Genomic DNA, 27,085 nt, shown 5'->3' with positions numbered 1-27,085 from the left:
TGCTAATGATTACTGTCTCCAGATCTTTTCCGGAAGCTTTAAACAAGCATACAGCACTATGTCATAATTGCTTTGTTTTTAAAAGCTCCTTTAAAAGTATTCCTTATTGATAATTATTGAGGATAGTACTTTGAGCTCATATAGGTGAATTGTTGATCCATAAACAATTACAGAGTAATCTGCTGATTCAGTCATTCTATTATGGAGCGCATGGGACTTCTCAATCATTGAAGGTAGACTCTAATTCTCCAAGTCTTGCATGAGTTTTATAGGAAAGTAAACCAGCTATTGGATTCACAGATTAATCCCCAGTTACTGCTTTTTTCTGAGTCTAAAGCAAAGTACCAGAGACAGATGCCAGCCCAACATAAGTTCTCAATTCACATTTTCATTTTCCAGGCATGTTTCACAGGTGGATTCTGCAGCAAATGTTATAGTAATCATGACAATTCTCCCAAAATGTAGATTTTCTAGTAGTAGATATATGCCTTCATATTTCATGTGCATTCTTATTCAATCCATGTTTATTATGTGCCAATCCATGAATTAGGCCTTTTCCACACTGCTCAATTGCCCCATTGCCAGACTCAGTTTGCAACACGTTCCATTCATTTCCTTCTCACCTTCAAACACCCTCAGGGCATCAATTTCTCCTTCATTTCCAAAGTACAATGTCACCTTGAGTGCTCCTGTCTGCCTCAGATAGAGCATTTTATTTTTCTGCAGGCTAATCCGAGCAATTCAGTGGTTACGTCACAAAGGAAAACCACTGCTTCAACTATCAGTGATTACCATAGTCTCCGACACTTTTTAGAGCAGGGGCTGTCAAACTTGTGGCCAGCGGGCCGGATGCACCACATGCTGGCCATACCCAGGCATGGTTTAGCAAAAGGGAAAAAAGTTGTGATATGTTGCATGAAGCCGCCGTGACGATGCGAGTTTGACACCCGCTTTAGAGTTACTTTTTCCTATGAATGCTGTAATATAGCAATTGCCTACTAAATAGGCTGCAGGTTTGAGATACAACAGAATTATTTCAGCAAAGTATTTTTCTTGTGTTTATCTATAGACCTCCAAAACCTCCAGACACTGAGGAAGAACTTCAATAGCATCACTTGATCAGCAGAAAAACACAGTTGAGTATCGTCAGCACACTGATGATGTAGCCAATTAACAAAAAAATGATGACCTTATCCAGTAGTTCAGCAGAAAGAGGGTGGAGTCCTGAGTCACCTGCAAAGCAGAGGTCTAAGGCAAGACCACTTGCCCCAACATTTACTAAAACCAGAAGGAGGAGCACCTCTGCAATACTGAAGCTCCCAACCCACATGAGCTAGTCCAGAAAGATACCAAACCTAACACATTGGAACATACTATGATTTTTGCCATTGCCAATTGTAGTTATCTCCAGTGAAAGAATCTCATTGTAAACATCAGCAAGAACTTCTACATATTCTGGTTGGGTGTTTGCTATCCTAAAAGGCAGAGTGGCATGGTCTCTAAAGGAGATGTTTCTTTCATTTTTGTAAAGTTTCAGGCCAAGAGAGGCTGCTTTAAGCTGAGCTTTTTCCACAATGCCACAAGCAAACAAACCCATGCCCTTTACACTTGCAGCTGATCACTTCCATTATCCAAAGACAAGATGATCAGTAATTGTTAAGTGCTTGAATCAGACTAATAGCTGCCTGCTCATTTGCTCTGTAACATGAGTCTGTATTCCTGGTAAACAAACTGGCTTCTTTTCATACACAGGGATGATTGCCAAGAACCTAATATTAGAACTTTGGAGTGAAGGCTTTTAGAGCAATTCCATCCACTCAAAGATGGTTAATGACATTAAATTGTGTACTAAATAATTAGAAGATGAAGGCTCACTTGGAGCCAATGGTTATTGTCTACTTAAAGTAGGGGGAGGGAAGCTCAGTTCTACTTTTAAACAACTTTCCTAAAACAGTACACCTGATACATTATAAAGATAACCAAGCCTTTACCTGTGGTCAGGAAAATTGGCACCAGAAGAAGCTATCCATCAAGTTCATGGAGGATAGTTCCTGGCTTCAGCTTTCTTCCAGTTGGCTTTTAAAAGCATACTGCTATAATGGTGCCATAGTCAAGCCAAATATAGATCTAAATTTAAAAGTAGCTGTTGGCAAGAATGTATGGCTTAGGAAATAGGTTCTCTGCTTCAGAGAATGTATCGGAGGCTAAAAAAAGCAGCTGTAGGGGGGGGGGAAACAATGCCAAGTTTAAAGAATATCCACTACCTGGTGACTCTCATTGAAGGCATACACACACTGATGAGCCAAGGAGCATCTGACTGCATGACTAAATTAAAGCTAATTGGCAAACTTGTGCATCAACTTTATCTCACCAACATAAGCCTAGACTAAAAAACTGCAGGCTATGCTCATGTGTTCAGTGCAAAAGGAACCAAATTTCCCACGCTCTTTAATCAACATTGACTATGTCTAACCCTTTTTATCATCCCTTCATGGTTCACTGCTTGCATAGCTCAATGAGGCTACGAGTTATGCCATGCAGAGCCACCCAAAACATAACCCACTGCAGTGGTGGGTTCCTACCGGTTCAGCCCGGTTTGACCAAACCGGTAGTGGTTTGGTTGCCTGGGTAGCTAGAACCGGCAGCAACCCAGATCTGCCATGCCCCCGAACTTGAATTTTTGCACATGCACAAAATTTTTGCACACACACAAAATGCCCTCTCTCAGCGAACTGATAGTAAACTGGTTAGAAACCCACCACTGATCCACTGGAGAAGGGAATGGCAAATGCAAGGCGATCAAACTGGTCAGTCCTAGAGGAGGTCAACCCTGACTGCTCTTTAGAAGGTTAGATCCTGAAGATGAAACTCAAATACTTTGGCCACCTAATGAGAAGGAAGGACTCACTGGAGAAGAGCCTAATGCTGGGAACGATTGAGGTCAAAAGAAGAAGGGGACGACAGAGAATGAGGTGGCTGGATGGAGTCACTGAAGCAGTATGTGTGAGCTTAAATGGACTCCAGAGGATGGTAGAGGATGTGAAGGCCTGGAGGAACATTGTCCATGGGTCAGACACAACTTCATGACTAACAACAACAAACCCTTTATCATATTCATAGACATTTTTCTATGCTTTCCATACTTTCCCAACAGCTAATATTTAATTGATGCACACTAAGCATTCCCATGGATGAAGTACTTGTAGATTTCTATCTAAGCTTGCCGTTCCTTCTTTCATTTCCCATTGACAGGAGGGACAGATGGGGCTGGTCACAGAATGGTGAGCATTTTACAGCCTTGGACAATAGTTTACCTGTTGTGGGTAGCCACTACGCCCCCTCCTCGAAGAATGAAATATTTTGAGGAATATTAAAAATGCAGGATATTATATTTCCCTAAATGAGAAATGGTGAAGCATGGTTTTTTTTTAAAGGCAGGAAGCAGACACAATCTTTCTTAATAGCCCCCAGCAGATATTTTGTGCCCTTTAAGAAAGATTGGGCCAGCCTATTCAGAAACCAGCCCCAGTCTCCCTGCCCCCAAGCAGAAACTAAGGAGGCCACCTTTTAGAAATGCAGATTTGGTAATCCATCCAAGAAAGGATATTTTGAAACAAAGGCAGAATGGTAGCATTAGAAGCAGCCCAGAGCAGTCCAAAGCCCCTTCATTGCATCACCCCCAGAGCAGCCCTAAACCTCAACCAAATTAGCTCAGACTAGCACCTAGGATTTGCATTTCCTATTTTGCGTATAGAGCCAACTATGACCCCTACTTAATCCCTACATGACCCCACAGGAATCTAACAACAACCAATAGAATATTAGAGGACATGTTCTTGCAGAGGTATAGGAAGCTCAAATACAAAGCCCAAAGGAGATATAAAATACCCGCACTCTCAACTCCATTTTGTCAGCTGCCCAAAACCACAAACGTGGTTCTGCTTCATCAATACACCATCTTTCCAATCAGCCTCCATTTTGTTTCCAACTTCTTTCTCCCAGCTTGGAACTGAACCAGATGGATATTTCTTCCAATACTGTTTTATAACCAGCAAAACATTCATCCATATCCATTTATATCACATTTGCAAAAACAATGCACACATAACTGCACAACTATTGTATATTCCAGTGGTGGGTTTCAAATTTTTTTAGAACCTCTTCTGTAGGTGTGGCCTGCTTTGTGGGAGTGGCTTGCTGGCCATGTGACTGGGTGGGAGTGGCTTGCCAGCCATGTGACCAGGCAGGAGTGGCTTGCCAGTCATGTGACCGGGTGGGAGTGGCCAAGATGATGTTACTGAATTCTTTGCCCCAATGGATGATCTACAAAAAGATATAAAAAAGGAAATTTATTATTTTGTGTACTTACTACTTAAATAAGATTAAAATAAGTACACAAAACAATAAAAGAGCTACTTACAGAAGGAAGATGACTGTCCTTGCCAGTCTTCAATATCACTGACTCCAATGAATGGCCTGCACAAAGAAGAGACACAGAAATGAACTCTTCAATTGCATGCACTGCATTAGGATGAAACAAGCACACAAAACAATAAAGACAGTTACTTACAGAAGGAAGATGACTGTTCTTGCCGGTCTTCTACATCACTGATCAGACTTGCTCCAATGAATGGCCTACACAAAGAAAAACAGAAAGGAAGACTTTAATTGCATGCACTGCATTAGGATGAAACAAGTACACAAAATAATAGAAAAGGAAGATGACTGTCCTTTTGTGTGTTGAAGTCACCCACTGACCACCTTGCTCCAATGAATGGCCTGCACAAAGAGACACAGAAAGGAAAACTTTAATTGCATGCACTATATTCTAATCTAAAATATATCCAATCTATATTCTGGATGAAATTACTAGTTCCAGTTCTTCTACCACTTTGTCAAGGAGGCTAACAGTGTATTTTGGATTATCTCAAATTCATTTTTCTCCCTAAAATGTATTTCTAGGATGCTGATAATCTGGGATTTATAGTCTCTGAAGCTTCTTCCTATCACAATTGTAAAAATGACAGTATAACTTTGAAAAGCAATCTTTTCCCAGACTTTTCCCCCCAAACCTAGAAAAAAATACAAGCAAATCTGCTTCTGTCCATCTATGTCTGACAGAGCTCTGCCCTTTAAATCATGTTAATCCCATTCCAGGCAACCAAATATTTGTCCAGCCTGCAATATAACAAAGCAACCAAACATGGCTACAATTTCAACTATTTCAAATGGTTGATAATTCCAACAGTGATCAAAATCCAAAGAGCACTTTAATTAAATATTATCACCAAACGTATACTTCATAATGATTCTCTCTCATAGCTTTCTGCTAGATTTCTCACTTGCAACCTTCCAATGCCCAGTGAGCTCTCTGCAGGTGAGCTTTAACTAGTTGCCATCTGGTCTACAGCAGCTCAGTTGATGTCAAAACAAAAGTAATTATGTTATATCTGTAAAAGTCTAGTGCTTTTTTTCATTGATAATTGTGTTACACTATTTATACCCTTCTGTATGAATTGATGGTTGGCTCCCATTGATGCATAAAAGAAGGCTAACTTCTTTGTGAGCTGTTCTTGCTATGTTCATATTAAAAGTACCCTTTCTCTACTGGAATGAGCCCAGAAGAAACTCAAGTTGTAGCTTTTTCAACTGAGGAAAATCTAGCTTTTAGCTTTAATTGGCCAAAGACTCTATCACCAAAATATTTATTTATTTATGACTGATGTCTCACCTTTTGACTACAAAAGCTTTTAAGGCTTTTAAAAATATAGATCAAAGCACATGCAATGAAATCATTTTATAACATTTTAAAGAACATTTGCATGTTATAATTGCAGGCTTATTAATGTTATTGAAATATTACACATGCAGTGTTTTTTATAAGCATCTTATTTAGAAAACATTTTTTCTGATCAACTTTCACATATTTAGGGAGCAATCCTCTTGATCATTGGAAGGTATTTTAGGGAGCTATAGGATGCTGTGGATTCGCAATTCACAGCACGAAAGCCTCAATATTGTATGTGTATCTTTTTTCTTCCAAATTCTTCCAATTCTCCACTTGCTGCCCCCCCCCATCCCATGCACCTCCCCCCTCCAGGATGAGTTATGCAAGATTTAGAAATCAGCAATTTTCTTGCTATGGGTCTTGTCTTCTCTGTCCCCAGCTCTGCTTTTCAGTTGTTAAATGATACATCAAGAATAGGCAACATGTAGCCCTCCACACATTGCAGAACTCAAACATTCATTAATCTTAGCAAGTCTAACCAAATGTGTTGGTTAGAATCTCCGTAATATTCTGTGAACGAGGCTGGGTGATCCTTACATCATCTGAAATACAGGCACATGGTAGTGTTGTTAGATAACATACGTCTGATAAGCAGGACTTATTTTTCAGGATGCTGCCTGAAAAATAATATACATGCTTTCCTCATTCAACATTCTTATGGGGCAGGGGATGTCTAATTATGAAAGAATGCAAATCTTTTTTGCAGTATAACTTTAAAGTAATTGATGATTATGTGCCATCAATTCTTGATGACCACAAAGGTAGATTTTCTCCAGGATGATTTGCCCCAATGGTGGGATTCAAATAAATTGACAACCAGTTCTCTGCCCTAATGACCAGCTGGATAGGCATGGCTTGGTGGTCATGTGACTGGGTGGGCGTGGCCAATTCAACATCACTTACGTTGATGGGCGCTTTGCCTTAGCTGTTACAATGTAAAGATGATATTCGTCCATCGTGTTCGAAGAGGACTTTGATATCTATCAGGTTGTGGCTGATAAGGGTTAACCAGAGAGGCAGTTTCTGTAAACAGGGCAATAAAGATTGGGCTAGAAACAACACCAGAATGTTTCCTTCCTGCTTTCCTTACAGGATTAGCCCTGTAAAGTGGAAAAAAACAAAATAAGATTTCTTCCAACAACCGGTTCTCCGAACTGCTTAGAAAGTTAACAACCGGTTCTCCTGGATAAGTGTGAACTGGCTGAACCCCAATCTGCCCTCCAGTTCTTCCCATGTTGCATCCATTGTCACTGTAATCAAGTCCAGCCATCACTGCTGGTCGCTCTCTTTTCCTTTTTCCCTGTGTTGTAGATTTCCTGAGAGAATTGTACCAAATGGTAGATACTACGTCTCTTCATTTGCCAAACTGATGTCAACTAAAATATTGATGTTCCCCCTAATTATAAAATTCTGAGGTAAATTTATTTTGCTGTTTTTCAGACTAGTGCCAAGGAAAAAAAGCTAGGAACAAAGAATTTTGAAAACATGTTTTAAGCAACTGAAGTAGTACTTTACTAAGTACTACTACAGTAGTTCTCAGAAGCTGGTTCTGTCAGAGATCCCCAAGGAAACATTACGTATTCAAAATAATATAGAAATAATTGTGGTTGGTTTTCTCTCCTCCTTATCAGAAAGGGAGAATCATCAAAGCTATTTCCCCCAAACTATAGCTCTTTGTATCCGTGTGCATTTCCTCGGCAATGACTTTACTGACTTAGAATAACTGGATCTATATATCTATAAGTAGCAAGGACAGGTTTCATATCCCTTTAATGATGGCTGACTGATGTTATAAGTCACCTGGGGGAAATGGCCACAGCAAAAAATATTTTGTTCCAAGAGAGAGCAATAGCTATCTTCTCCTAGGACAGAGCTTACAAGATGGAAATGCAGGCAGTACCTCAAAGCTTTGCACCTTACTTTTGAATTTCTAATATTGTATGTGATTATCTCAGACTTTTTAATGCCACCTACGGTACTTCACAACCCTTTTCAAGCTGGAGTTCATTTTGCTCTATGGATATATTAAACTTTACTTGAAGTTCCTGCTAAGTCTATTCCACTCTGCCACTGATCATCATCTCCAGCCTTTCCAATGTTGTCTTTGAATGGTTTCGTCTTGGAATTTTTGCTGAAGAAAGGAGCACAACACCAAGGAGAAATCCCAAACTTTATTCAACAATCATTGGGTGCCTGCTTTTCTCAAGAAGGATGCTGAAGAATAGAAAGACAGAGGTTTTTTTTACATACTTCAGAGTTCAAAGTGGGAAAGCAAAAAGAGCAGATTCGTGATCACATTTTGGGGAAGTGAGTTAAGTATTCAAGCAAAAGAAATATATACTCTGTGCGTGCGTGTGTGTGTGTGTGTGTGTGTGTGTGTGTGTGTGCATTTGGCTGTAAACCGAAGCTGCATCTTTGTAACAAGACAGCCCAGGTAAGAATTCCATTGCTAAGAGGATGGGATGCTGAGATAATCAAGCAGCGGATTAGAATGGAATGTCTGTGCCATTTCCCACCTTCTGCTTCCTAGGTGAAGACTTTTAGGTGAGGACTTTTTTATTGTACCAAAAGGCTATCTCGGAAGTGGAAACAGATTCCTGTTACACAGTGCTCTGGGGCTGGTCCAGTTTATGGATGCAAGTGGGAAGGAGGAGGGGTGGCAGAGGGAAATGGGGGGAAAGAGTCTGTATGGGGAGGGGGGCAGAAAGAGGCAGGGGAAAGAGGCAAGAGTTTGCAGCTTTATTTTATATTTTTTCTCCCTCGTAATTTCACTTTCTCTTTATTTGAAGCAACGTCTCCAAATAAAGTGCAGATTTCTTTCCAGTAACCTTGTCTACTTGCTTTAGCTTCATGCATAGCTCTTGAAGCATAGCTTTGGGAAGTCAGAAGGCTCTCTGTATGCACTACACAGTAACTAAAACAGATTCTCCTTGCCATAGAATGAACAAGATTTAGTGGACATTTTGCCCAAACCTTTAGCTAATTCATGTCGTCTAAAATAACTGCTATTAAATACTTGTTTGGCTATTTCAAACAAATATGAAATTTCATTTTCCTGACCTTCCTAGCTTCGTCTAGCCTCCATAATAACTTACCCTATTGAAATGGGGCTTTTCATAATGAAAGGCTAGTAGTTTCAATATTGCTTATCTGAACTTTCCTTCTTCACCTATTTTTGTTCCTTTCTAACATTTATTTATTTATTCATTTATTTATCGACATGTACAGGGTAACAGGTATTAGTATAGACATGGACATTGTCACATGAGATTGGTACAAATAGATGGATATAAATAAGTATAACATGAACACATAAAATGAGTACATATCAATGGGCATGACATATCTTTGGCATGACAGGTAAGGCTATTCACCAATCTTTCAACAGGACATCACTCTACCAACATAAAAATTGCTTTCCCCACTTAGCAATCACTATTTTACACATAGGCATGATGCTATCACGTAGTGCTGCCCTTATTTCAGGGTTCAGGACAAATTATAATCTGGCAACCATAGCTTTCCCTGGCTTTGTTTTCCTCCCATCCCACCAAATTTATCAACTAGTAGTAAAACATCCATTAATAAGCCTCCTTAACACAGACTAGAAAGAACACACTATTTTATGTAAGTGTATCGCATGGTGACATTCAAAGGGGGCGCAGTCATCAGTTGATTTTAGCTAATAGTTGAGCCCCTTTTGATTACAGGCTTTGCATTATTCTAGAATAGGAGTAAAGGCCATATTCAAAACCAGCCGAAATAACAGCTAATAGGAGAGTGAAGGTTGGCAGCACGAAGCAGCAGGAAATGCTGCCACTGCTGGCCAGCTTTTTGCAGGCTGTTCTAGGTGTTCGAGGGGGGCGTTCCACCAGGTTCGCCTGGTGCGCCAATTGCGCCCCCTATTGGACCGGGACGCCCTACGCACAGTCACTCATGCGCTGGTGACGTCCCGTCTGGACTACTGCAACGCTCTCTACATGGGGCTTCCCTTGAGATGCACCCGAAGACTGCAGCTAGTTCAGAATGCGGCCGCGCGGGCCATCATGGGGAGTACTAGGTACTCCCACATAACACCTCTCCTGCGCGAGCTGCACTGGCTGCCTGTGGTCTTTCGGGTGCGTTTCAAGGTGTTGATCACCATCTTCAAAGCGCTCCATGGCACAGGACCTAGTTACCTGCGGGATCGTATCCTACCTCATACATCCCTGTGACCAATTCGCCCCCACAGGGAGGGACTCCTCCGGGTGCCGTCCACTAAGCAATGCCAACGGGCGGCGCCCAGGAGTAGAGCCTTCTCTGTGATGGGCCCAACCCTCTGGAATGACCTCCCCCCCGATATCAGAACTACAACCGACCTCTGCTCTTTCCGACAGAAACTCAAGACCCACCTGTTCCAATTAGCTGGCCTAGCTGATTTATAGTCCCATTGTATACCTCCTGGCAAACATCTTATCCCGGATTTTTAGGGGTAGTTTTTTAATGTATTTTAAATTTTTAAATTTTAAATTGAACTTTAACTATTATTGTACAGTAAATTATATGTTACCTCCTCCAGCCACACCTACACTTATTTTATATTTATATCTATGTATATTACTGTGTTTTAAATATGACTGTACACCGCCCCGAGTCCCTTCTGGGAGAGGGTGCGGTTTAGAAATCAAATAAAAGTTAAAGTTAAAAGTTAGGTCTCAACCGTCGGAAGAAATGTCCTTCTGGGTTCAGTTCCAAGTGGGAAAAAAGACACTGGAAACATGGAGGCCGCTTGGAAAGATGGTTTAATGGTGGATAGGACCTCATAGTTTGAGGTCTTGGGGGGAAAGGTGACCATATGCTTCAAGATGTTGGGTGAAGAGCGAGATGCTGAAAGTCCCTGGTTTTATGCCCTCTCTGGCCTTTGATCTTGAGCTTGTATTCTGATTGGTTGTCAGACTCCCATGGGGCCATGCAGGGACAACTCTTTAGGCTGTGCTTTGAATCCAAGTTTGGTTGCCTTGCTGGCTGATGTAATTTTCCCAGGTGCCTTGTGGTGAGTTTCTGTAGAAGGCTAATCCTACCTTTGTTATGTAGAGTAGACTCGTGCTTTTTAATGACCCATTGACAAAGGTGGGGGCTATTAAGAGTGAGTCTGTTTCCTGCCTAAAAACATGCTTCTCCATTCCTTATCCAGGGAAAATATAATATTCTGCCTTTTCAATATTTCCCAGGATATTTCATTTTGCTAGGAGAGGGGTGGGTGCTAACTTCCTACACAACATAGGATTGGTTTGGAGACCAGGCCAACACAGAAGAAAAGTCTGGTTTGAAAGACTAATTTTCCTGCTGGGCAAGCCAGAATGTCCCTGCCCAGAAACAGAGGGGAGGACTGAGTTTTTTCCACCAGCCTGAAGTGTCAATAGAAGCTGAGCCAAACACAGCCCCTGGGAATGACCTGGCCATATTAGAAACAGGATGGTCAATGAGTCATGCCAGTTTATATCCACAACAAACAAAGATAAGAACAAGAACACGGCATTAAAACTGTAACAGCTAAAGATGATGAATGGCTGCTTGTGATGTGGTTAATTTGGAGGATATAATAAAAGCAACATGATGAAGGCAAGGTCTGCAAAACAGCATCAACATAAAAAAAAACAGCTTGCTTGTGCCATAGTTAGGAGCATGGGAGGAAAGCCTATAGTCTCTTCTCATCCATTACTCAAGTACTTTGCTAGCTCTATTTCCAGTTGCAGTTAGTGTGACCGGGTAATGCCTTACCTTAAAAGCATAAATCGTACACTGTGGTTTCCTGTCTCCATCAGCCCATCAAAGAAGCAGTATTTTTACTTTACTTTACTTTTATTTAGATTTTTATACCGCCCCCTCTCCCCAAAGGGACTCGGGGCGGTGTACAGTCAGATAAAAACACATCAATAAATAGAAAATACAAACACAAAATAGGAGGCAATAAGAAACTGTACATATCGAAGCAAAATAGTTAAAAAACAATATTTAAATAACCCTAAAAATACCCGATTAAAATATCTGCCAGGAGGTAGAATAAAACTATAAATCTATAAATCTATAAATGGACCAGGCCGGCTAAACGGAACAGGTGAGTCTTCAGTTTTTGTCGAAAGGAGCGGAAGTCGGTGGTAGTTCTGATATCGGGGGGGAGGTCATTCCAGAGGGTTGGGCCCATCACAGAGAAGGCCCTTCCCCTAGGCGTCGCCCGCTGGCACTGCTTAGTGGACGGCACCCGGAGGAGTCCCTCCCTGTGAGAGCGAATCGGTCGCAGGGAAGTGTGTGGTAGGATGCGATCCCGCAAGTACCTAGGTCTTCTCTTCTGCTTCTCTTCTGCTTCCCCTACTTCCTCTCCTTTTTTCTCTTCTTCCTCTTCAGGAATATTCCATCTTTGATCTTGAATGTGATGGCACTTCCGCACTTCAACTTTGGTGTGAAATCTGGAGGTCTTCCTGGACATCAGCTCCTGTTAATGATATTTGTGATGGCTCAAGGACAATACTATACATATATTTAGGATAATTTGATCCTAAAGCAAACAATCCTAGTGAGAGCTCCCATTACTTATTCCAGCTTCGGCCGACCTATCAGTTCGAAAGCATGTAAAAATGCAAGTAGAGGCAAGTAGATGGTGGGGACCATCTTTGGTGGGAAGGTAACAGCGTTCAGTGAGCCTTAAGCGTTTAGTCCTGCCATCCACATGATCACAGAGATGTCTTCAGACAGCATTGGCTCTTTGGCTTTAAAACAGAGATGAGCACTGGTCCCTAGAGTCAGGAACGGCTAGCACACATGTGCGGGGGAACTTATACCTTTATTTTATATATATAAATTCTTTTCTTCCCCCTGGCTTATAATTTTCTGTGGCGCCTAAGTATACATCCCCCAAATAGATCTAGTGTGAATAACTTTCTTTTGACTTTGGTTTCTCTCTTCTTCTTTATGAAGCCTCATACAAACATACATTTCTCCTCTTGTCTAAAGTTTCCCCCTGCCCACAATTAGGTACAGTAGTAAAAGTACTGTATATCATTCATCTTTTCCTTTGCAATAGTTTCATTCTTCTTACTTTTTTGGTTGTCTCACTGATAATTTCAACAAAGGTGCTATAGATTAGGTGACAGGGTAAAAATGAAGACTTGGAAAAGATGTTCAGACACCATGCTATTTCGATGCCTACAGCAAATTGTGTAGATAATGATTTTCCTGTAACACTCTAGGGCTGTGATGACGAACCTATGGCACGCGGGCCATCGCCACAGCATGCGCCTCCCGTCGACCAACTGGTTTTGGTGTCTCTGTTGTGCATGCGTGGGGGGAGCATGCAGGAGATGCACACGCATGCAGGGCAGGGCGGTCACGTGCACATGTGTGGGGTCACACATGCATGTGTGGGGGTGGGGTGCATGCAGGCGGTCATGTGCATATATGTGGGGGCAGAGGGAATGCAGGGGGGTCACATGTGCATGCAGTGGGGAGCGTGGGAAAGTCACGTGCACATGTGTGGGGGTGGGGTGCACACGGGGTCATGTGTGCATGCGTGGGAGGTGGGCACGCGGGGGGGTCGCATGCTCATTGCATTATGGCACACATACACACATATGTCAGCAGGCGGCAACAAAAAAGTTAGCTGTCACTGCTCTAGGGACTCTAAAAAAGCAAGATAGGCAGAGTGAAATTGTAAAATTGTAGTGCATGAGAATGCCATGTGTTAGATTGGGTAATGGATAGGCAGACACAGGCTAACAGTGACAACAGCTCTTTATTTAATACAAGTGTGAACAATCCAGCGAAGGTTGAGTCCGACAGCAGCCCTTTTATAGGGAGCTGTCAGAACCTTCGACCAATAGGGTTAAATCTCTGTTTCTGCCGGAACAGAAGACCTTGGTGGAAACCATAGTTGCTATTGTAGATATCTAACACCATGGATAGCCAAGAAAACAGTATAGAACAAATCAGATTTTATACTTGAGGCACAAACTGCCATATTTTGGCTCCTTTATTTGAAAGCACAACTCCCTTAAAAATCCATAATGGTGGGAAGGATGGAAGGAAAGACGATAACTAGGAACAAGGTGCACGGGCTTATTTACAGGGGCAGTGAGCGCATCACTTAAAAAGCCAAATTATCCTAGGGACAAATAATTCTGGATAAGGCCTGCTAGGTGTACAGTAGTCACTAAGATATTGCTTTGATGGTGTATAATCAATCCATCGATCTCCAATAATTAGGTTTTTCTGAAATTCTTTAATTTGCATATTCTTTCTTCCTAGCATTTTACCACAAGTTCAAAATCCAGGGTTGTTGTTTTTTTAAAAAAAATCAACAGTGTTGATCCATTGGTTGTGACAGGAATTGATGTATAGGCTGGTCATCTGAGTTTGATGTTGTGGGCTGAAAGAGGGTGACTGGAGCCTCAATTCACAGACCCCTGGTTTTTTGCCTGATGCCTTAACCCTTAGATCAAACAGGCTCTCTTTAATTTCCATATACTCTACCCAATAACCCAACAATTTTCTGTAAATTCCAGGGCCGCTTTGCTGGATTGTTACTGATGAACCAACGAATGCCACCTTTAGAAAAAAGGCCCCCAGCCATGAAGAGTGTTTTAACCTTTCCTAATCCTTTAAACTCAGTAGTACTATTTCTGATTTGTGCAACTCCCCCACCCCACCTGCTCCATGCCTGTTAATCCTGACATTTGGAAAGAAAGTGTCTTCTGCAAGTACTGGGCCATGGCATAATGGAGTGTGTCATTATGGGCGTCAAGTCATTCATGCAGCTCAACTCAGGGTCACACTATTAACTCAGAGTGAAAGGGCTCATTATGCAGATGCATTTCTTCAGAAAGAAAGAGGATCAAAATCAAATCAGCCCCAGTCCCTCTTCTTCAAGTGCTGCTAGTTGGTGCATTCCAAGGCGGGTAATAAGGACATAATCAGATGACATTAAGCAAAGGGAGATAGAGAATGAATTTTTTTTTAAAAAAAATCAAAGCTCAATTAGCTATAGTGCAGGGACAAGGCACTCTAGTCGGTATTCAGATGATCTACAGATCGAATAGCTGAAGTTCATCTTTATCTATTACAGCTGTGACATTAAAATCTGGCACGTCCCTCCCATGCAGCTTTTGATGAAAATCTGTGTACCGTATTTTTCAGAGTATAAAAAAGAGGCTGAAAATCTGGGTGTGACTTATACACTGAGTACAGCATTTTTTGCCTCCTGAAACCCCGCCCCCTTCACCAAAATGACAGTGCATAGCTTTTAGGAGGCTTTCAGAGTGCTCCTAGGGGCTGTTTTTTTGCTCAATTCTCCCCCTCAGCCCCCAGGAGCACTATAAGCCTTCTAAAGCCTACCCCATGCCCCTTTTTTGACAAAAATCGGGCCTGTTTTCGTGAAAAATGGACCATTTTTTGTTCATTTTTGGCCCATCCCCACGCCCCAGGAGCACTCTACAAGCCTCCTAAAGGCTATTCATGCCCTTTAAAAAAAATGGGCCCATTTTCGCAAAAAATGGGCCATTTGTGGGAGGTTTAAAGAGTGCAAAAACTTTTTTTAAAAAATTTGTCTCTTCAAAACCTTGGTGTGTCTTATAATCCGGTGTGTCTTATACTCCGAAAAATATGGCATTTTCTCTGCAACTTTAACCAGGGGTGGGCTTCAAAAATTTCAGCAACAGGTTCTCTGCCCGGTTGCTGAGTGGGTGTGGCCATGGTGGGCATGGCCTACTTGGCCTTCTGCACCTTGGGGGGGGGGCGTTTTCACCTTCCCCTGGCTCCAGAGGCTTTCCTCAAGCCTCTGGGAGGGCAAAAACATCATCCCACGGGCTCCAGAGGCCCTTTGGAGACTAGAAACTGCCCATTTCCACCTTTCCGGAACTTTCAAGAGGCCCATTTTTCCCCCTCCCCCAGCCCTGCACTTACCTTGCATCCAAAACAGGCCATGTGGAGACTCCTGGGAGGGGTGGGATGGGGTGGGTGGGGCCAGCCAGAGGTTCTCCAAACCAGTCATAACGTTAGCTACGGGTTCTCCCAAACCTGGCCGAACCCGTAGTAGCCCACCCTTGACTTTAACAGGAAAAAGAAAAGTAAAGAGAGGAGATGACTGCTGAATCTATTTTCACTAAGCAAGAATACATATAACAGCATACTTGTCATTTTTATGAATTGGCATAATTTGTTCTTTTTATTTATTTATTTATTATTCATATTTATAGACCGCCCCCTCTCCCGGAAGGGACTCGGGGCGGTGTACAGTCACTAAAATACGTTATAAAATACATACAAAACAGTTAAATAATTAAATACGTAGGTGGAGGAGGTTGCAAGACTGTACATAGAATAATAAATATTAAATATAGTATATAGTATATTAAAAACTTTTTAAAACCCCAAACCCAATTAAATCCCCGGGAGGTAAAACTAAGAAAGTGCCAGGCCAGCTGATTGAAATAGGTGAGTCTTTAACTTTTGCCGGAAGGAACGGAGGTCGGTGGTAGTTCGAATGTCAGGGGGGAGGTCATTCCAGAGGGTTGGGCCCATCACAGAGAAGGATCTACTCCTAGGTGTCGCCCGCTGGCATTGACTAGCAGACGGCACCAGGAGGAGCCCCTCTCTGTGTGAGCGGATAGGTCGCAGGGACGTGTGTGGTAGGATGCGATCCTGCAGGTAACTAGGTCCACTGCCATGGAGCGCTTTAAAGATGGTGATCAATACCTTGAAACGCACCCGAAAGGCCACAGGTAGCCAGTGCAGCTCGCGCAGGAGAGGTGTTACGTGGGAGTAACGTGTACTTCCCATAATAACCCGCGCGGCTGCGTTCTGAACTAGCTGCAGTCTCCGGATGCGTCCCAAGGGAAGCCCCATGTAGAGAGCATTGCAGTAGTCCAGGCGAGACGTCACCAGCGCATGAGTGACCGTGCGCAGGGCACTCCGGTCCAGTAGGGGGCGCAATTGGCGCACCAGGCGAACCTGGTGGAACGCCCCCCTTGCCACGGCTGCCACATGGTCCTCCATTGACAGCCGGGCATCAAGGAGGACGCCCAAATTGCGCGCCCGCTCCACAGGGGACAATTGTTCGCCCCCTATGGCCAGCGATGGAGTCAGCTGGCTGAACCGAGGCGCCGGTAACCACAGCCACTCGGTCTTGGAGGGGTTGAGTTTAAGTCTGTTGTCCCCCATCCAGACCCCGACGGCTTCCAAACACCGGGACATCACTTCGACAGCCTCGTTGGGGTGGTTTGGGGTTGAAATATACAGCTGAGTATCATCAGCGTAAAGATGGTACTCAACCCCAAAACCACGGATGATCTCACCCAGCGGCTTCACATATGCGTTGAACAGGAGAGGCGAGAGGACCGACCCCTGTGGCACCCCACAAGTGAGTGGCCTCAGGGACGATCTCTGCCCCCCTGTCAACACACATTGCTTCCGGTCGGAGAGGTAGGAGCCGAACCACCGCAAAACGGTGCCTCCGACTCCCATCCCCTCCAACCGGCGCAATAGGATACCATGGTCGATGGTATCAAAAGCCGCCGAGAGGTCTAATAGGACCAGGATAGAGGAGCAACCCCTATCTCTGGCCCTCCAGAGATCATCGACCAACGCGACCAAGGCTGTCTCAGTGCTGTGCCCGGGTCGGAAGCCGGACTGGCGTGGGTCTAGATAGTCGGATTCGTCTAGGTGTCGCGGGAGCTGCTGCGCCACCACATTCTCGACAACCTTCGCCAGAAAGGGGAGGTTGGAGACTGGACGATAGTTAGCTAGCTCCATTGGGTCGAGCGCGGGCCTCTTGAGCAAGGGTCTCACCACCGCCTCTTTCAAGGCGGTTGGTAAGTATCCCTCACTCAGTGAGGCGCTCACCAGGCCCAGGAGCCAGCCTCGTGTCACCTCCCAGGCTGCCAGTACCAGCCAGGAGGGGCACGGGTCCGTTAAACAAGTGGTGGGTCGCAGCCGTCCACGCAGCCTGTCCAAATCCTCGGGGGCAACAGAGTCAAACTCCTCCCAGAATGGTCCCTCAAGACTCGCTGTTGGCGGCTCGTCTGGTCCACTGACGGAGGTCCACCCGCTCCGGATCTGATCGATTTTGTCCTGAAGATATTCCCCAAACTCCTCTGCTCTACCCTGTAAGGGTGTCTCCCGCGCCCCCTGCGATAAGAGGGAGCGAGTCACCCTAAACAGGGCGGCAGGGCGGTTATCCGCGGACGCAATAAGAGCAGCACAATGTCTACGTTTGGCCGCTCTTATTGCCACAAGGTAAGTCCGCAAATAGGCTCTTACCTGTGTTCGGTCAGATTCGGAGCGCGAGGATCTCCACCTGCTCTCTAGACGTCTCCTGTGGCGCTTCATCACCCTGAGCTCCTCAGTGAACCAAGGAGCCCAGGTGGGTCGATGCCGCAGGAGAGGTCGCAACGGCGCAACCCGGTCCAAGGCCCCAGTCGTCGCCCTATTCCAGGCAGTCACTAGGTCCTCGGAACGGGAGCGGGACAAGGCTACAGGTATTGGCCCAAGCTCCGTCAGGAATCTATCAGATTCCATCAGGTGCCTGGGGCGGTACCAGTTTATAGAGTCTGGTTCCGCCTCCTCGCGGTGGGGGATAGCGCCAGGGAAGTCCAGCCGGAGGGATGAGTGGTCTGACCATGACAGGGGCGTGATAACTAAATCCCCTATTCCCAGATCACTCGTCCACTGTTCAGATACAAAAATGAGGTCCAGTGTGTGGCCCCCTTCGTGAGTGGGGCCCTGCACTAATTGGGTCAGGTCCATGGCCGTCATGGAAGCCATGAACTCCCGAGCCACCTCGGAAGCCGCTCCCGTTGACGGCAAGTTGAAGTCCCCCATGACCAGAAGTCTGGGAGTCTCAACTGCCGTCGCTGAGATTAGCTCGAGGAGCTCGGGCAGGGCTGCTGATGCATAGCGAGGAGCCAAGTATACAATCAGCAAGCCCCACTGCCTCCCTGGGCCCCAACTCACACCAAGGGACTCACACCGGGTTCTTCTTGCAGCCGTTAGTCCCAATGAAAGCACATATGTCTGTTCAGGATTTTTTCTTCTTCATTCACTGCATGTACTTTTATGACAGGCACCTGGGCTAAGTGCCTGCAGAGTTTTCATTTCTACCCACTCTCTTCACAAACTCTGGTTGTTTGGATTTTACAGAATAGCCACGACCTTCACACACCTTCATCTTCTTTCTGTTTGCAGAGTTTTTATATAGTGGTTCCAGGAACATCAATGTGCACAAATAAATATTTGTTGTTCAAGAAATTTCAGTAGGCATTACAATGCAAAATGAAAGCTTGTACAGTACAAACATGAAAACGAATCATGAATATCAGAGGGAGTATATGGGCAAACAATTATGCTTGTAATGTAAGAATAGAAGAAATAAGTCATCAAGAAGAGGAGATGGCTGGCCTCTATTCTGTACTATGTTTGGGAATAAGTTTTGTTAAGTTTGGGGTTCTTTCTTTAGGTTACATAAATCTATACAAGGAAAGGAAATATACTTTATTTCAGACACCGAATCAACTGATGACAATTCTGAGGGGTTACAATAGAATCATTAAAAAACACAGCTGAAAATAGTTGTCCCTTTAAAGAAAATCACTAATAGGTCACTCCCAACCCTAACCGACTAGCTTGCTTCAAACCCAATAGTTATTTATTGCATACAACAGTTGTATGTTGTATTGTTTCTCCATAAAACCATTTCCTTGCATCTATGGTGGACCTGGCATCAAATCTATTCAGGAAGTAAATGGAGTGCCCTGTCAGTCCAACAGCTGGAGTGGATGAATGTTTCCTATCATGCTAGTCCTAGATGCCTCCTGATTTATGACAAGGTTTTGGGAGTGATGGTTCTATTTGCTAATTCTATAGTAATGGAATGATGATTCTATCTCTTCCTTGTTCAAATCTGAAGTACAATACAATACAATACAATACAATACAATACAATAGTAGAGTTGGAAGGGACCTTGGAGGTCTTCTAGTCCAAACCCCTGCCTAGGCAGGAAACCCTATACCATTTCAGACAAATGGCTATCCAATATCTTCTTAAAGACTTCCAGTGTTGGGGCATTCACAACTTCTGGAGGCAAGCTGTTCCACTGATTAATTGTTCTAACTGTCAGGAAATTTCTCCTCAGTTCTAAGTTGCTTCTCTCCTTGATTAGTTTCCACCCATTGCTTCTTGTTCTACCCTCAGGTGCCTTGGAGAATAGTTTGACTCCCTCTTCTTTGTGGCAACTCCTGAGATATTGGAACACTGCTATCATGTCTCCCCTAGTCATGAGTAAGTAAGATCTGGCAATAGTTTCTGCTTTGATTACTCTGGGCCACACAGATGCCAAAGAATGTAAGATACCTAATGAATCACAGATTGCCTAATTTATAATAAATATTTCTTTGTTAAGGGCAAATATTTTAGGCAAAATGGAAAATAAAGAGATGTCTATGAAGATTCAAAATGTAAATATCGATCTGTGTGTGGGGATTTTCTGTGTCACGGTAGTAAAGAAATGTTTGTTACGAGACAGCACCTTAGGTGACAGAACCAACATCAGCCCAGACCACATACAGTATATGCCAGCTCCACCATAATAGACAAAGAAGAAAACAATCAGTGAAGCAATGTTTTTCATTCCATATGTTGCAGGAATATCTGAAAAGCTCAGCCAACACAACATATGTGCACATTTTAAACTCAAGAATACACTAAGACAAACGTTTGTCCACCCCTAAGATAAAACACTCAGACACAATCTAAGCAACATGGTATATGCAGTACAATGCAGTAAGACATGTGCAGATCTGTACATTGGCGAAACAAAACAGACACTTCATAAATGCATGGCACAACATAGGAGAACAAACCCATCAGGACAAGATTCAGCACTTCATCTGCATTTAAAAGACAAAAGCCGCTCTTTCGAAGACAGCAAAGTCCACATTTTGAACAGAGAGGGCTGCTGATTTGAAAGAGGGTCAAAGAGGCCATCTATGTCAAAACTGAACAGTTCTCTCAACAAAGGGAGAAGGATATGACATCATCTATCTCCAGTCTACAACACAGCCCTTTCAGCAGTTCCAAGACGGCTCCTCACCCATTTGCACTACTCAGGTGACCCTGAGGACACAGATAAACCTCCAGGTGGCCTCAATGACTCTCTAAAAGAATGCAAATGACCAGCTGTCCGCAAGGAATATAAATCCTCCCATTCCCCACCTTCCAGTCAGAGCTGAAGAAGCTTCTTGGAGAAGAAGCAAAACGTCTTCAAAGAAAGTCCAGTTGCCTCTTGAAAAAATACCTTCAGAACAAAGTAAAAAGATGTTTTAAAAATATTCAACCATGCAGAACTTTCCCTGTGATAATATTGCAACGATGTCAGAAACGGCATTTTTTTTCTCTTGTATAAATAGAAAAGGTCCATGGTTCTCGTCCCAGATGAAACCTGACAAGCAACAGCAATAATTCCAGTAGCTTCACTCCACAGTCCTAGAACAGATCTATTTCAATATAGTGTCCAGCTCATGAACACCTTAAGAACTATTTACAAATATAAAAATCTTATATATAAAAATCTTTTTAAAGTAATTTCTTGGAGGAAAATGACTACATTCCTATTTGGCAGAATTACTTCCTGCCTTTCCTCCAAGAATTAGGATAATGTATACTATACCCACTCCTTCAGTCTCTTTCCTTCAATACCTTTGTGAAGTAGGTTGAACTGAGAGAGAAGGACATTTTCACCCAGTAGACTGCTGTGATGAAGGGTGGATTTGAATCGGGGTTTCCCCAACCCTTTGTCTAAAATGGCATAATGTCTCCAACTTGTGAAGGGGGTTGGACTATAAGGCCTCCAAGGTCCCTTCCAATTCTATTATTCTGCTCTGCTCTGCTCTGCTCTGCTCAGTACAGAAACCCAGATTAAAGTATCCATACAAATACCGTACTATCTTGCCTCTATTTGAACACATTCATTTGTTGCAGATTTGAGTATTGGGAATTTATGGAGTAACAAAATGCTCCAGGGGACGCAACACAGAGGATTTTTGTTACCCTACAAAAGCTTTATTAATTACAATTGCTTAAGTGTTACAAGAGGGCACACATGAGCATGCGCACTGGTACGCGTGTATATTGTGCTGAACTCTGGCCGGCTGATAGATAGGGATTTGGGAAGAAAGGAGCACTTTGTTGATAGCAGTTGTATGTCAGAGTGGGAATCAGTGTAGCCCATTCTTTTATTCCTTTCTCAACCACATTCCATCAGTATTCCATCATGTGTCACCTCAACTGTCCAGTGGTTGATCTGTTGAGTTCTTGGGTCAAAGGTGACTTCCGGCATGGCAGTTAACTTTCTTATGACCCTTCACCTTGCTTGTTCCCGGATGTAATTTTCTCTAGGACATTTTCTTGATTCTGCTCCCAACATTTTAGTTCTTATAACACAATGAAGGGCAAGCCTACTCTTTGTCCTGCTATCTGGTTCTACACTGAACTGCTTTTATTATTAGGAAGTTTCTTTCTGTCACCCAGATGGAATCTGCCTTCCTGTAATTTTATTCTATTGTTCCATGTTTTACAGCCTGAAATGCAAGAGGTCATGGCCTCCTTGAGTGTGACGTTCTTTCAGGAACTTGAAGAATGTTGTCAGATTCCCGCTCAGCTATCTGTACTCAAGACCAAACATAAAGATTCCCTTCAATATTTCTACACAGAACTTAATTTCTAATCTCTGATTATCTTCATCCGTCTTTGAACTATAGAGTACTACTATCCCACCCAATTCTGTGACTTCTCTAATGGGATAAGCATTTCCTCCACATAGCAGCATTTGTAATAAACTGCAATAATATAGAAAATGACATGCATGTTATGTCGTAACAATTGATGCAATACATACATTGCATTATTATCATTCCCCTGTAATAATTTGACCCCTTGACCTCCTGTAGATACCTGTCTCCACTACTTTATCCAAGTCATTAATAAAAATATTGAAGAGTGAAGAGGATTGATTCTTACAGCATTCTACTAGATACCTCTTTTCAATTTTGATGAGTGATTTATGAGCAATTACGAATCCACTTAATTGTTGTGCCATTTAATACATTCTTTACTAGCTTGCTAATCAGTATGTTGTGGATGTTTTGTCAAATGTTTTGTTGAAAAGATATATTATGTCTACGACATTCTTACAATCTATTAAGAAACTTGATTTTTTTAAAAAATAAGATTAGCCTGGCAAAACTTATTTTTAAAAAATCCGTACTGACTTTTGGTAATTACCAGATTATTTTCAAAGTGAGCAGATGAATGTGCTTATGATATGGTTTATAATCTTCCCATATATCAATAAGTATCTTGTTAGATACTTGTTCTAACTACAGTGGTTTCCACCAAGGTCCTCTGTTCCGGCGGGAACAGAGGTTTAATCCTATTGGTCGAAGGGTCTAACAGCTCCCTATAAAAGGGCTGCTGTCAGACTCAACCTTCGCTGGATTGTTCTCACTTGTTGTACAAGCCTGTGTGTGCCTATCCATTACCCAATCTAATATATCTTCTCCTAAGTTAGGAGTTATATCCCACCTTTAGTTTATACACATTTAGCTTGCACATATGCAATGTTTCTTTCTTCTAGTTTCCTCAGAACAACAACTCTTGTGTTAGCAGAAATAAAGTTGGCAAAAGTATGCCAAAATAGTTCACAGATAAAAGAGACAGTAAATGACAGCCCTGGAAATGAAAGATGTGTGAGAAAGAGACTTGAAATAACCCTGCCTTTATTCTATTTGATGTAAGAGGGAATAAATCAAAATTCTGCAGGTTTTCAAGGTTTTGTTATTATACACCGCTGCATAAATTAGAGTTCCAATAGGCCTTGTGGTGTTTATTTGTTCCTTGACTTTGAAAGATTGGCACCTTGTGAGGTAGATGGACCAAAGCCACCTTGCCGGTTTCCCTGCCTAAAGGAAGACTAGAACTTATGGTCTCACTAGTTCCAATAGAGCATCTACACTGCTACCCTCAAACTGGTTCACCCTATTTCCCTTTTTTTCAGCAAAGTGATCCTTATTAATTAATGGCCAGTCCAGATTTCCTGATTCTCTTGTGCCTTTGTCAGCAAGAAAAGACCAGAGGTTTCTTGGAATGATTATGCCTGCCAGGCTTTATTTTCCCAAAAAACCCAAGGTAATGGTCAGTCTTTTAAGAAAGGCCAGATCAGGAAACTTGAGTCCATGAGTAATACTGGAACTCCATTTTACTATACTGTACAGATTGTAATACAGAATCCTGAAAACTTGCCAGCATTGTCATCTCTCTTCTATTCCAGACAATTAACACAGAGTTACTTGGAGTTTCTTTCCATTGTTTTCTCTCCGCCCTGGAGTTATATCATCGTTTCTCCAAAATCAGCAGTATTTGTCCTCTGCAGTTAATTAAGGTCACCCATCACTGTAACCTCATGCCTCTGTCAAGTTTGTATTTGGGAGGCATCATTCACGTCATATGCTGGATAAGACAGGGAACAGTAGATACCAACAATAGCACAGCTCTTATATCTCCTCCACCTATTTAACACAGATGCTCCTGGCAGTTTTGCTACGTTCATTCATCTATATTTTTGAGCAGGAGTAGACATTTTTAAATACACAATGCAATTTCTTTTCAACTGCTGTTGTTCCTTTTGAACAAATGGTATGGTATCTCTTAATTTTTGAATTCTAATTGTTCCAGTCATCCTATCATATCTCCATTATACCAATTACATAATATTTGGCTTTCTGTTGTAGAGCTCAACCTCATCTTGTTTATTTTGCATATTCTGTGCTTAAGTGTGTAGCAAATGAAAATCATTTTGTGCCTTTGTCCTTTCTGGCTTTACTGAGTGTTTTAAGAAGACAATGTAAAAAACTCCACTTTCTACAATACATATCTGAGTTGACAAGTATGTTTCCATTCCATAGAATTCAGCTTAAAATCCTCCTAATGCAGTGCTTCTCAATTATTTTCTGTCATGCCCCCCCTAGGAAGAAGAAAACATTTCGCGTGCCCCCGCGCAACTGTAAATAGTATCATTTGTCTATAAAATTGTTATAAGTACACCTCTGCATAACACTGTATCCTTATTAACGTATAAGAGAATTAAAAAAGAAAGAAATGTGGATCAATTTACAACAAAGAATAGCTTTATTAACTGTAGCAGAAGAGAGAGAGAGAGAGAGAGAGAGAGAGAGAGAGAGAGAGAGAGAGAGAGAGATTATATCTCTCTGAATAAATATTCAGAAGAATCTATCCACTATAGATGATTGCTCTTTGCAGAATTACTATAGCTTTGTGTCCAAGCGTAGTTAGTTTAGCACTGTTTTGATAAGGCCTAAAAAGTGGAACTTGAATACGCTTAGGATTGTAGATATAAAACAAAGGGAAAAGAATGAACTTTCAGTTTTGTTCAAATAGTTACATATGCTCTGATAGAAAGACATTACCACTTTCAAGGACAAAGTTCTCTGGCTTCCAAACTCCAAAACTCGGCTGCAGAGAGTCTTCCAGCAGCGGTGGCTCTAGGAGGGTGCTTTATGGTTGTGGGCTGGCTGCTGGAAGACTCTCTGTCTGGAAGACTCTATATCCAAAAGACTCTCTGTCCAGCAGCCAGCCCACAACCATAGAGCGCACTCCTAGAGCAGCCACTGCTGGAAGACTCGGCAGCCGAGTTTTGAAGTTTGGAAGGCGGAGAAGTTATCCTCGTGAGCGTGGTCACCTCATGGCAGCTTCGCTCCTGACAGTCAAACGAGGTCGAACGAGCCCCCCTTTATGGAGCCTCGCGCCCCCCCTGGGGGGCGCACCCCACTATTTGAGAAACACTGTCCTAATGAAATGAGCAGTTCTTTTACTGATTTCAGCCCTTGTTAAATGTAAGCCACTTTGTGCCAGACATTCGCCATCTAGATAATTCAGAGAATGGGCCAGAGTAGCTGTATCAGTGAGATGGGGGAGAGGGCATATGAATATAATAAATAAGTAATTCATACCATGGTTCCACACAACCAATTCTTTTTCATTATAGCCAGTCATTGACTTGAAATATTCTTCTTCCTCTTTTTGGTCCTCTTCCATGGACTGGAAGGTTAAACAAGACTAATACCAAGACCTTGAGTTTTAAGCTACATTCTAAAATTTTCAAATGTTTGGGTGATAACTGCTAAAATTGGGACTTTTTTTCAGTATAATTTATACTTTTGTTTCAATTCCTCACAGCAGGCCACCAATTCTTATAACTGTTCTTACTGGCACAGATTCACTTTCTCTGCCTTAAAGTACCCACCATGGATACTCCTGTCCACTTACTCTGGATGCGACAGCTTTTTTTGAGGGCTCCAACATGAAACATCCTATCTTTTTCCTTCATCCAGAGCGGCTGTGGCGCAGTGGTTAGAGTGCAGTACTGTAGGCTACTTCAGCTGACAGCTAGCTGCAGTTTGGCAGATCCAATCTCTCCAGGCTCAAGGTGGACTCAGCTTTCCATCCTTCTGAAGTCAGTAAAATGAGGACCCAGATTGTTGGGGGGGAAATGCTGACTCTGTAAACCACTTAGGGAGGGCTGTAAAGCACCATAAAGCGGTATATAAGTCTAAGTGCTATTGCCATGGGCTTGCTCCTCAATTTTGTTTGTTTTCCTTTTCCTGTCAACCTCAGTGGTTGAGCCTCCTTTGTAAACCCTTTTCCCTGATGAAAATTGATTTATTTAAATATTTTGGCCACCCAACTCCCATGGACTCTGTTGCTATTCGCTGCTCCAATCCTTAACTGATTATTTAAGGAATGCCATACATTTTGCGTTTGCTGCAAATACATGGCAGGTTATTTTGGGGCAGGAATAAATACACTAGAAACATTCCAGACTGCAACTGCGATTTGCTGTTGGGTCTAGCCTCGGAGACTTCTTTTGCTGGGCGTGTTACTTCAAACCCTAACATCTATTCTAAGTTGCTTCTTATTGCATTACTTGTAAAAAGGATTTATTTCCTCATATTCATTCTCACATTCTCATGTCTGTCTGATACAAACTCTTCCCAGAGAAAATCTTTCCTGGCAAGCAAGGTATAGATACAGTCTAAATCTTTGGCACCAGGTAGAAGTGTTCAACAAATAAAATAAGCTGACAATAACAGAAATAATAACAGTAACAGGATAACAGAGTTGGATAGGATCTTGGAGATCTTCTAGGCCCGTGATGGCGAACCTATGGCACGCGTGCCACAGGTGGCACGTGGAGCCAT

The 27,085-nt window shown here is 42.7% G+C and overlaps 1 long non-coding RNA gene across 1 annotated transcript; it reads right to left on the bottom strand.

Moving 5' to 3' along the window:
* Positions 1 to 4,607: 4,607 nt before the first annotated feature.
* On the bottom strand, positions 4,608 to 25,391 carry LOC309383746. Its single transcript, XR_014173911.1, has 3 exons — positions 25,295 to 25,391; positions 15,722 to 15,865; positions 4,608 to 4,779 (listed from the first exon to the last, which is right to left on the bottom strand). It is a non-coding gene; the product is annotated as an uncharacterized lncRNA (long non-coding RNA).
* Between the last annotated feature and the right edge of the window lie 1,694 nt (positions 25,392 to 27,085).

The sequence above is a fragment of the Natrix helvetica genome (genome assembly GCF_964273705.1).
Source record: "Natrix helvetica genome assembly, chromosome: 1".
Classification (NCBI taxonomy): Eukaryota; Metazoa; Chordata; class Lepidosauria; order Squamata; family Natricidae; genus Natrix; species Natrix helvetica.
This window is presented reverse-complemented; position numbering and strand designations above follow the sequence as displayed.